The sequence below is a fragment of the Drosophila grimshawi genome, unplaced genomic scaffold (genome assembly GCF_018153295.1).
Source record: "Drosophila grimshawi isolate 15287-2541.00 unplaced genomic scaffold, ASM1815329v1 contig_311, whole genome shotgun sequence".
Taxonomy (NCBI): Eukaryota; Metazoa; Arthropoda; class Insecta; order Diptera; family Drosophilidae; genus Drosophila; species Drosophila grimshawi.
In genome coordinates, this window is record NW_025063098.1 from 23860390 (window position 1) to 23873268 (window position 12879).

Consider the following 12879-nt stretch of genomic DNA (forward strand, 5'->3'; position numbering starts at 1 on the left):
GAGAGCGAAAAAAAAAAATGGGAGAGAGATACAGGGCGGGAGAGGGACAGCGACAAGTGCATGCACAGTTTCTTGTATGGCTATTTATATTGCTTGTTGCTTGTCTTTGGGAGTAGGAGACGCTGAGTTAACAATCGGCGCCAAGTGCTTGTGACATTTGCCCGAAAAGCGTACAAGAAAACCGGCGACAAACAGACAAACCGACAAACCGACAAAATCGACAAACACAAAACATGTGCATTTCAAGCTGAGCACGCATAAAGATCTATGTATATGGGTTCCATATGGCTTTACGTACTTTGGCCTCTCCGCAGGTCAAGTGCGTTCAAATTTAGTCCGTCCGCCGGTTGGTCGACACCTTCTCACAATGAGAGTGTATTTGTGTGTGGACACAGTATTTGCTGTAATGTAAAAGGTTTTTCATGTGACCGCGGTTAGAGGCTATTTACACTACAACAAATTGTTGGTCCTTTTTTTGAAGATTCGAAATTGGACTTTGATGATTGATTAAAGAATTATAATTTTGTTGTCACAAATTGTCGGACATATTCTCAATATTTAAATCACACAGCATTGAGTAACTTCTTATCTCGTTTTTGAGAGTATTTATATATATATGGCTAAACCTGCATAAACTTTACGGAAGGATTGTAGTCTGGTGGAGAAAAAGCTGACTAAAATGCAATTATTAAATTTTTTAAATCAAACTCAAACTATATATATATATATATATATCTATAGCATATATATTTTTTGATATTAAGTAATTGTATTAAAATATTATCAATATATAATTATTTTATTAATACTTAATCAAATAGTAATACAGAAAAACACATTTGGTTGTACTCGAAATTTGCTTATCTAATTTGCAGCTACTCCGAAAATAATTTTACATACCTGAGTTATTTTAATATATTTATATATTTTTATACATAGTCATATATATATTTTTCGTCAGTGCATATTTTGCTATACACATAGAACGTCCATTTCCTTAATTAGACATAAAACGAGAGCAGGCAATATAATCATTTCAAGCAAATTTAGCTTTTTGGAAACAATTGAGAGGCGGATGGCACAAAAATCAGGCAGCAAGTGGATTTTGGCAGGGCACAGGAGGAGGAGGAGGAGTTGTGGCAAAAAGTCAACAATTACAACAACAACAACAACAAAAACAGTATCAAGTTGTTACTGCAAGTCCGAAAGTGACGCGAATGACGTTGATGGCGCCTCGCAACGATGCGAGTTGTCCAAGTTGCCGACGGGCATTTCACTTCATTATTGTTGTAGTTGTCGCAGAGGCAAGCGAGTTGGGGCAGCATTGGCCAGTTGACATAGAATGGGCTGTCGACTGCACAGCCAGCAATGATGAAGTAGCAGTAGTAGTAGAAGACTTCACATTCAGTTCATACAACACAATTTATGCAAAGGACGGTGGGACGGAGTGCGGTGAAACTGCCTCGAGCGGCGTCAACTATAAAAGTGCTATTTAGTTGAGTTGTTGTTGTTGTTGTTGCTGCTGCTGCTGCTGCTGTTGCTATAGTTGTCATTGATGTTGTTGCTCCTTAGTTGCCTGCCTTTGGGCAACATTTTGCACCTTTCACGTTTATTGTGACATTATGCTTTAAATAATGGATAACAACAAACAATAATAACAACAACAGCCCGAACAAAGCAAACACTTTTTAGAACAACAGCGCCAATAAGGGAATGATGTTGGCGGGCGGGCAGTATAAAAGGGAGGCATAAAAGGAGCGTCGGGTTGTTGTTTGTTTTGTTAGTGGCTGCTACTCTTTTTTTTTTTTTGGTTTCGGTTTTTTTGTTGTTTGCCTTAAATATAAATTTTTCACAAAGTAAAAAGGGTATCTTTAAAGGAAACATAGATGTCAGTCTTTGTGTAATACAGCAAAATTAGTCGTTGAACAAAAATGTTGGTACTTACTTAGGCTGTGACTATAAAATGTTTTTAAATAAATCATAGCTAATATATATCGATAATCTAACTACAGGGTATCTGATAGTTAGGAACCATTCGTTCGAGCATGCTGTCGTATGTCCTTTTCCTTTTTGCGGCATGCTTTTCCATTTTGTTTTGATTAAAATGAAGCCGCAGACCCACAAAAAGTAAAATAGAAATTCGAGCGTGGAATAGAGAGAAAATTGTCGAATAGTGGAAGTGTGGGTGGTGTGCGGGGTCTAAACCGCCATAAAGTTAATGGAAAGATTGTAGTCTGATGAAAAACAAGCTGATTAAAATGTTTAGCAAATGGAAATTAACAGATGTATGGAGTAGACCCCAAAAAAGGTTGATTTAAGATATGGCTAAATGTAATAAAAAAAAAAAAATAAACAAATAAAAATGATTTTCGGGCAATTATTATATTTTGTTAACAAACAGAAGCAATGCTGTTATCTAAATCAAAATCGGTCAGCAAATTTCAGAATTCAAATAAAATATACCAAAATATGATATAAATACGTTGCCTTTGAGCTCAAATAGATTTTAGATACGAATTCAACTTTTATGCCATTTTTATATGAAAAGTTTTAGGCACATTTCTGTGCATCATTTAGTGCTTAATTAAAAGCGAGCATGATCAATTTGTAAACATAACAATTTCAAAGTATTAAATGTGTAATATTTTGGGCATTTGCTTCTCATGCGTTGGAAACACTTTAGGCATCCAATTAAAATAAATTATACATATTAATGAGGAGTACTAAAAGCGACAACAACACCAGCAACCAAAATTAAAATGAGCAAAACCAAAAAAAAAAAAAACATGTTCATATTAAAGTTCAACCAGAAACAGCCAGACAAAAAAGCATGTGAAAAAAATAGCAGAAGCCCAATGAGAAGCTCACGTGCACCTTGACAGCTTGTCACTTAGTCGGTGTAGGGAGAGAGCGGGGCTGGTTGCAAGCACACGACGGCAACGACACAAGGTGGTGGCACCATTGCCACAAAGTGAGTCATTTTGAGTGTCGAGTTTAGGTTTTGGCTTTGGCCTCTCGAAAATTCAGTCTTTTTTTTGGAGTTGCAGCTGCGAGCTTTGTCTGTCAACTGTTGTGTGTACTTGTCTTTGTCTGGCAATTAAGTTCTGCAGTCCCTGGCATCAGTTAGCTTATTTGAGATGTATATTAGAGCAGCCGCTGGAAAGCTGAAAAAGATTTTGGTTATTTTGATTAGTGTATAATTTTTACTTCTGCAGATGGTAATGATAAAATAACATGTAACATATTAGTAATCTTTGATTATAATATGCATATTAATATAACGATTCACAGTTATTCCAAAAGTTTTTCACTCAAAAGCATTTAAGACAATGGATCAATTTGATAATTTGTCAACAAAGAGTGAGTTTGGATTTTCAGTGGATTTAGATAATATTTTTTCATCGATTTTGTTTTTAAATAACGAATTTAAATTCCGAGCGTCGAAAACGTTCGAAAATATTGTATCAAATCCACTTTCGTAAATTGCATGCAATCTATGGCAAATATTTTGTCATTCGCCAAAGTATCACTCCAAAGGGAATTGAGTTGCTAACACACACTTCTGCAGTGCCCTTGCTTCCCTATATGACACTGTGGTGTGTGTGTTTGCTTGATGTTGTTCGGTGGGTTCCACTGTCGTCTTGTGGTGGTCTTGTAATCAAATAAATGACTGCACCCAGGTGCCAGGAGGATGCTCCTCATCGCTTCCTCTGCCAGTTGGCGCCCAGCTTTGTCTTCATGATTGGCTTTAGTCATCGAAGAGTGCTTTCCCCCAAAAGTTCCCTAACATTAATTCATTGTGTTCTCTTTTGGTTTTTAATGATGCGCAATTTGTCGTTAATTTTCAGCATTTTATTTTATGTTTTATTTTGTTTTGCGAAGATTTCTTAACATTTCACTTTGTTACGGTGCCTCCAGCGCCAGCTGGGCTCCTTTTTGTCCTGTCTTTTAGTCTCTGCCACAGTCGCCGACTCCATTTGATTGGGCCCCTTTTGGTGTTTGCCATTATTTCGTGCAACTGTTCGTTGAACAGGGGTTGTGCGTTGTGGCGGGCAACTTTTGTTTTATGTCTTTGGGCCGTGCGTTGCGACATTGCAGAAAAGTTTCTTGAGGCAGGGCATCCATTAATGTGGATTTTTAGTTGTTGCTGCTGTTGCTATTTGATCTACGTTCTGATGTCCCTTTCAGGACTATTAAAATGTGATTATATACTGCTACTACCTACACACAGATACACACATACATACATACACACCCACATACATCCACACAAACACAGAAGGACTTTTATTTGAATTATAGTTGAAAATAATTCAAATGTCGAAATTCGCTTGATTAAGTTAAGCGACCATTGTATCTAAATGGTGCTTAAGCTTAAATGGCTTTCTAAATGCCGGATAAAGTGGGGAATAGTACTTTATTTAAGCAATAAATATTATAATAAATACAAAGCATTTCGATGTTAATAAACTTTGAAATGGAGTTGGATTTCAAGCCAAATTACAAATCAAAACCAAAATTAACAAGCTAAACAAACTTGATATAACCATCAGTATATAAGAGGTAAAATAATTACAAGTTAAAAGTTGTCAAATACATTTTCGAATTTTCATTTCTGTTTCTTTGACAAAAGGTCTTGATTCTTATGGTATATGTATATATTTTTAAATGAGTCTACTTTGCACTATTATTGGCAACCCTTTAGGTAAGCTTGTACTTTGTGCAATTGTTCCTCGACTAAAGACCGCTATAATAGCTTCTTGCAGCTGTATTTACTTGGTCAGTTGGTTTTCTTTTTCACCTGCTGCAGGAAATGCTTTTCCTCTGCCCATTGTTTCAGTTGTTTCAATTGTGAAATGCATTATTGTTAGGCATTATTATTGCCTCAGTGAGTGGCTGGCTTGATGGCTGGCTGGCTGCACCACTGCACCACTCACTCTATTCTCGCTTCATAGAGCAACGGGCATTGGCCCAGAGTCGTAGTTGTAGAAGTTTCAGCGTCAGGCAAATGTGCAACAATTGACAACATAAACAGAAACAGGCGCCAGACGATGCCATACAAAAAAAAAAAAAAAATGGAGCCACGACAAAGGGATGCAGGCAGCGAGTTGAAGAGAGAGAGAGAGAGAGAGAGAGCTAGACAGTTAGAGAGTGAGTGGGAGAGACAAATAAGTGTCAAGTTTTCACGAACATCAACACGTGGCTTGTTGGCCAGCGGGGCTGACGGGGTTGCTGTTGCAGCGACGAGTGTTTTATGCTGTTTTACATTTGTTGGCAGTTGACAGTGTTTATGCATGTGAGTGGACAAGGGGGAGGTGGAGTTGGTGTTGAGTGTGTGCAATATGAGTGGAGCTTTGCATAGTTTGACGCCGTTCGCTGTGACATTTGTCAAGCAAGAATCGTCGCGCATAAACCAGAAACGGAAGTTACAATTTGCAATAATCTAGTCTAAAGAGCTATTAGATGCGCTGTCTGTCAATTGGGTATATGTTTGACTGTACACAATTTGTTTAAAGAATTTTACATTTTGCTGAAGTTATTTTGTCACAACATAGTTGAATAGCAACTTAAATTTAATTAATTATATAATATTATTTTTATAATTATTGGTTGCGCTTTAGCTTAGTTTTAACTTCAAAAATTCAATTGTGTGTTTATATTTAATAAAAAGAACTTAAATAAATTTCTAACAAATTAAACTACTCATTTCTAAACTTTTTTTTCTTTTAAAATATTATATTTTTAAAAAGAAATTAAAAGTTATTCAAAGGTTCTTAAAGACAGATAGTCATTTAGCTAGTTGAGAGCAGCATGACATCAATTATAAAAGTTGTATGTCAAAGTAAGGAAGTCATTGCAGCCTTATCAGGCACACTAACTTTACAGGGTGCATATAGGGATTGTACAAGATAGGGTAAGACAGAAAGAGATAAAGGCACAACGGGAATGGCAGTGATGACGTTGAGGATGTCGAGGACGAGGTCGCAACGGGGCGTATGTGCAACATCCGATTTTGGTTCAGCTGCTGTTGCCTCACCAAAGTGGATTATATATATGTATGTGTGTGCTCTCTGCCTGTGTATATGTGTGTGTTTGAGTATGTTGAGTGTGTGTGCATTTCATTTGCCTACCAATTTGACTACAGCTACCCGCGTCGCCTCCCCAAAAGCGCCGTTCATTTAGGTCTTCTGCATTTGCCAAACAATTGCCAACAAAAGCCGCTTACAACACTTGAGGCGCGCACATTTGTTGTTGATGTGGTTGTTGCTGTTGCCGGTTGTAAACATTTGTTGTTGTTGTTACCAACTAGACTCTGACTGCAGTTAAATTACAATTGTGCGCTTTGTTGCACACTTGTTTGCAGATTTTGCCGCCTAACGTTCTAAACAATTTTTTTTTTGTTTTGCATTCTGTGTAACTGTTGTTGTACGCGACGAGATGAGAGGTGGGTGGAGGGTTATCGTGTGGGCCTTGAGTTTTATTCTTGTGCCCGTTGAATTTACATTGTGGCATTGTTCTTGTTGCCATCGCTGTATTTGGAGTTTAAATGGTATAAAATGGTAATCGCATTTACTTGATTCCATACATATGTGTGTGTGTGTGTGTGTGTGTGTGTGCGTGTGTGTGTATCAGCCTTATAAGCTTAATGCCAGCACTCGAATATTATCATATTAATTGTGTGGAAAATTAAAATTTGATTTATTAGCGATAAATCAGGTGACGCCGTAAACCGTAGAAAATTGTGAAATGTTCGCTTATGCGCTATACGCAGCTGCAGTGGCAAAGTTTAAACATTTACATGGTTCAACGCACACACAAACAAAGCTCATTTGCATAAAAGCACACACACACGCACACACACACACACACACGCACACATTCGCGCGCACAACAAGTTAAGTTCATTTGCATGAAATGCGACGATGTCGAAAACAAAAAATAAACAAGCATAAGAGAACATCTGAATTAGGAATGCTGAAGATGACATACCCTTGTGGAAAGGAATCAAATTATATTATTGATTTAAAAAACCGAGCGATTTTTTCTATGAATTCTATATAATATAGTTATGTTATTTGGAACTTATTTTGTCCAAATGTGGAAAGCATAATAATGTACTTACCACAACTTGGTAAAGAAATGAGATTTTTATGCTATATATATAGTAGTCTGATCTCAATAATTTTTGTGTCAAATGTGAGGAGTATAATAAAACGTAAGTTTGGTTAGGATACCATGGTCAACAAAAAAGCTCTTCATACAGGAACTCATATTTCAAAGGATTGTTCCTATGCACGTTATAGGATAAAGTAGCATAATAATATGCACTAATTCGCATATGTCTATATTGACTCTCCTAAGGATTAATCATATATGTACTTTTTGGGTTAGAAGACTTCTCTTTCAATGCGTAACAAATAGTATAATAAAATTGAAAATAATTTCAACTGCACTCCGAAAAGCAACAGACACAGACTTTTAAACATCCCCACTCGAGTGCTGAGTAGCTACAGCAGGGAAAATGAAAAAGAGTGAGGTAGATGTGTCTCTATGCAGCAGAAGCAGTAGAAGCTACAGGATAATTACATATATGCATATTATGCACACACACACAAACAAAGCCAGAGAGATGTAGATACAGATGCGGCTACTAACTACAGGCAGAGCAGCATCAGCGGCTGCAGCAGTTTCATAATGAAGCTCACCAACTTTTGTATTAAAACTTATTAAATTGGTGCGGTGTCTGCTAAAAGTTGCTGTCCCGATTCTAGTTGCCCTTGTTTTTTTTTGTCATAGACTCCCAGACAGATATATACTTTGATATACGCAACTGACAGTCATTTTTGCAATAAGGATTATGGAATTATGCTCATTCCGGTTTTGGCAAAACTGTGCAGATGCGAAATAAAGATTTCTGCTATATTCAATTGTTTATGCTTCAAAATTTAATTATTATGTGATGTAGTTATTAATATAGTTACTTTATTTTGCAACCTTAATTAGTGGGCTAAGCGGACTGGAGATTTATATATATGTATAATTATAATTCTGATCCCAAATGACTGATACTTGATGCGTTATTCTTCCTGCTGACCACAAACATTTTTAAAGTGCGTCCTTAAGGCATACAAATCAGAGAAAATATATAATTTATTTTGAAGAGGAAAGAAATGAGAATTACTCTTGATTCGATAATTATAAGCTGGCTAAAAATGTTCTGCTTTTGTTATTTTTGTATTCATCTATGTATATTTTGTTATTTAATACTTGCTTCAAGTAGTGCCTTAAGTATATTTTTCAATTAAGTGGCTTAGCTGCGAAACGATATATATTTTAAATTATATATTTATGTTAATGGTGAATCAATAAAAGTGCTAACTTCATAATTATGTTGACTGCCTTCATAAAATAAAATAAAATAAACTTTTTCAAAGCTGTTTGAATTCTCTATCATTGCGTTTTCCAAAATGATAATTTGTATGTTCATAAACGAATATCTAAATTTATTTAACATATAAGAAAAGTCAAGAAATGTGAATAGTAGAGTGAAAGACGTCAAATTACTTTTAAAGGGCTGGATGGCTTAAAGAATAAATAAGTCTTAAAAATCTGGTTTATCTAGTTTAATTATGTCTTTTACTTGCTCAAAGTCAAGTGTTTTATTTTCCATTTATGTCGAATTTTGTCGAAAACTACTTTTAAATTATAGAGAGAGTCACCACAGCACACAATAAGCATTGAATATTAAATATTATTCAGATTGCTTTATAAAATCATCATAGGCTAAATAATGCAAGAATATATATAGTTAATTGATACTAAATAGTAAAAAGAGCATTGCAGTCTCGACTTACGGGCTTTTTGGGGTTTGTAACTACTGCTGCAATTTTTGAAATCAACTTAAGCTTTTCATTTACGTACTCAACGCAATTGCCACATGGTGCACTGCTGCCACACGGTATTCGGTTTGTTAATCTTTGTTGGCTTTCAGTACGTGCAGCATTTTCCAAATGGCTGCCTACCCCAGCATTGCCCCACCAACCACAATTTTCTTCGCCATTTTACCTTTCATTTTGGCGCATTTCGCGCGCTTTTTTTATGCAAATGTAAATGACTTGTATGTTACTCACATACACACATATATTTCATTTCATTTGGCGCTCACAGCTTACAAGAGGAACGAGGGGGAGGGGGCGTGACCGAATGCTTTTTACCTGCGTAAAGCATTAAGGCATCGAAGGCAGACATGAGTCACTGTCGTCCATTACCAAGTCGATGACAGCCAGCCGCATTTTGGCAAATGCATGGCATGGCTCATTCGAAAGAAGCTCAGCTCTGTTGGCTGTTTTCAACTGCCAGTTAAGCCTCACTGGCGGCTTATAGGCCAACTTTTATATCGCACTACCCTCTTTCCCCCGCCTTATTCCTTGGGATATTTCGCATACGTAATGCTGAGACTTTAAATGTGCGTTGCGTGACTTTTGCTGAGTTCTTTTTTTTCGTGTGTATTTTATTTTTTTTTTATTTCGCTCATCAACGAAGGCACTTGCGACATGCCAGCAACGGCATCCGTATCCGCATCTTCATTCCGCATTCCCGCCACACCACCCGCGCTCTCCCGTATCCTGTTCTTCATGCACGGGCCTATCAGGTTGTTGTTTCTACTGACATTGTCGCTTCTCATTTTGATGGGCATAATTTGCGTTAAAGTTGTGCGGCAAATGGTCGTTTGGTAGCTTTATTAAATGGCGCATAATTTATCTGTGGGATTTCATTTTACTGCGATACAAACGTGAAAGAAAGTGGAAAGTTTTCATTATGCCGCTCGTTGTTTTTCACATGAGTCGGCAGGTCGTTGGCGAAAAACCCTCGCTTTTACTATTAAAAATTTGTATTTGCTTTTGCCTACTTAAGGGCGCACAAGTACTAAAGGCAGACAAAAGGTTCTTTGGGGGGCGGTGTAGTAGTTTAAGGGCTGCCGAGCGAACGTCGAGCAAATTGAAACTTAATTACTCTGTCCACATTTTGTGGAACCGGCTTAAGACTGTCTGCAAGACTCTGCAGACAGCTTGCGAGGGGAAAAGAGCGGGATAGAGAGACATGTGTAGTGGATAGGCTAAGACTTATGAAGTGCTTGTGGCATACTCACACAAATATATGTTGCATGCACAGTAAGAAATTCCAATGAAATGTGCATCATTCAATCCATATACATGAATAGTAAATAATAAAGAGGATTTATAAATCATCCATTTCATCAAACAAGATGGTTTTAATAACGAAAATTGTCCAAATTTTATTTCTGACGACCCTAATGGTTTGGAAATACTTCATAAGCTAAATAATATAATATGTTTCTTGATAATACTATCCTTCAAATATTAATAGTTAATCCTAAAAGATGTACTGAGATATTTTCAAAATTACTTCTGTAGAATTATTACAGAAGTTGTTTACTTCTTAACTCATGTTGTACCTTCAATATATTTATTTATTATATTGTTAATGGTTCTGTTAGATTAAAAAGATATATAATTGAATATATAGAAGATTATAAAACAAATAAATTGTTATTCGTTTATTTATTTTTTTATAGTTTTAATTGGATTTTTGCAGATGTGTGTTATATTTAAATGAAATAACTTCTTCTAAATTTTAATTAAACAAAAAAAACCTATGATGCTGTATACTAACTAAATATCAACAAGAATTTCAGAAGTTTTTAAGGGATTGAATGAAATTTTAGCTAAAATGAAACTTAATGCAGGGGTTGCTCCAGAGCATTCAAGCGGTCTTAACTGGAAACTTCTTGCAAGTTAATTTAACAAGTTTCTTATGCAAGTGTATGTGTGTTTGTTTTTTGTGCGTGTGTGTATGTGTGTGTGTGTGTTTTTCCCCATCGTCCGTTAATTTTAAGCAGCTTTGGCTTGAGAGAAGCACAAGTTGCTCCACTCGAGCTTGGTTTGAATTTGGGTCGGTGGGCTTAGTCGTTGGCCACGCTGTTGCAACGTCGCTGATTATCGATGTTGGTCATGTAATGACGGTCCAATTAAATGGGGCAACACACTTCGCTATTGAAGAAAACAACCCCAAAAAAAATAAGGACCGTAAATTGCCTCCCTCTGTCCCTGTCTAAACATGAAGTTCAAGGCGTCGGGACATGCGAGGTGACCCAAAAAATAAACTAACAAAACTAACGACAGTAAAATAGAAGGTACATTTATAGTACATTTTTCTGTTTGACATATTGATTTAATAATTTCACGTGACATCAAAATGTGTGTGTACGACTATAAAATAAACATGGCCATAACTCATGGACATGGGCACTGATCATAATTAAAACGCGCATAGCTTCAGTTCAATATTATCCTGTCATCCTGTCGAACATCAGAAATGAAATTATGCCACACAGAGGCAGATTCCCACTTTCCGGCGTCGCGTATGCTGTGCGTGTCATTAATAAGAAATCAAAAATCGATTAAGCCCCGCATCCTTCGCCTGCTGCTGCCCGTAAAATTTTAACATCTCCATGGAAGGGGGCATGGGGGAGGCTATGCATTTATCATGCTGTGCGCGCGATGCGGTTATAAAAAGTTTTAATTGGCAGGCATGTTACTTCAATATGAAATATCTGAGCTAATTTACAGTAATTGCGGTTTAAAACGCAACATTAATTAATTAATCGAGCCAATTGAAATGTTTAGAACATCAATTGCAATTGGGCTTTTTAACATTTATTGGTTTCCCTTTCCATTACACTGTACAGCTCGAATTCGGAACCAAGTTACAATTTAATGGTGAAATGGTATTTGATAAGTTTTGTGTTACTTTGTGTTATGGAATTTAGCTTACAAGTTGTTGAGAGCAATAGATTTAGACAAACTACTCAATTTGTTATTTGCTTTGCATAATAAAACTCATTGTATTATGTGAAGCACTCTTCAAAACATTCGGGTCATTTGTCAATAACATTTCAAGTGAATGTTTGTGCTTATAAGAAATTGAGTATGAGTAGTATAAGTGGCAATAAGATGAAACTTCATATATCTTGAAATAATGAAATAATAATAATAAAAAAAAAAAAAATAAAAATAATAATGAAATAATAATATATTCCTTTTCGAAAACTACAAAAAATATGCCAAAAATATTGCGGAGCTTAACCGAAGAATATTCCATTCTTGAAAGCATAATTCAGCCATAATTCGAGACTTTTAAACTTCAATTTAGATATATAATATCTAATCAAGAGCAGGGTTCTTAAATATGAAAAACACACCAAACTTGATGAAAAAATGTATCTAAAAGCTACAGCATCAACATTATTTACAACCTTTTTAAATTGCCAAATTTTAGTTTAGCCATAGTTCCAAGATTGGAATGGCAAATGTTGTAGGGCAGTTTCAAGAAAACGGTTTAACCTGTTTGGCTGCTAAAATCTAACAGCTGCCGTTTTTGCGGACGCTGCAGGCAGGAACAACTGCCCATTAATTTGGGCAGAGCTAATGCCGAAAATTATATGGCAACGGTATATGGCAATGCCAAAATTTGGGTTACCCTTGTCACGAAACCGGCTCCGTCAATGAGGGAGTCTGTGTGTTTCTGTGCTCCCCCTATGCTGCCGTGGCTCCACTTCACCTCTGCTCTCCCCTACGACCTGTCTTCCGCTAAATAAAAAGGCGAACAGATGTCGCGGCTGTTGCTCTCGTTGTAGTTGTTGTTGTTGTTGTTGTTGGGGATCGCGTTACCTTCAGTTACCTCGAGTTACCTGCTCAGTCAGCTTTTTTCTCTGTCCCCCCTATTTCTCTCTTTCGCTCTCTCTTGCGTGGCTTGTGTATCTTCTTTGATTTGCGGCAGGTGCAAATTTGTGGCCCG

At 36.6% G+C, this 12879-nt stretch overlaps 1 protein-coding gene across 1 annotated transcript in view; it reads left to right on the plus strand.

Moving 5' to 3' along the window:
* The window catches only part of LOC6568202 (protein tincar), a 68298-nt gene that overhangs the window by 2476 nt on the left and 52943 nt on the right, over nt 1-12879 (plus strand). The window lies entirely within an intron of this gene.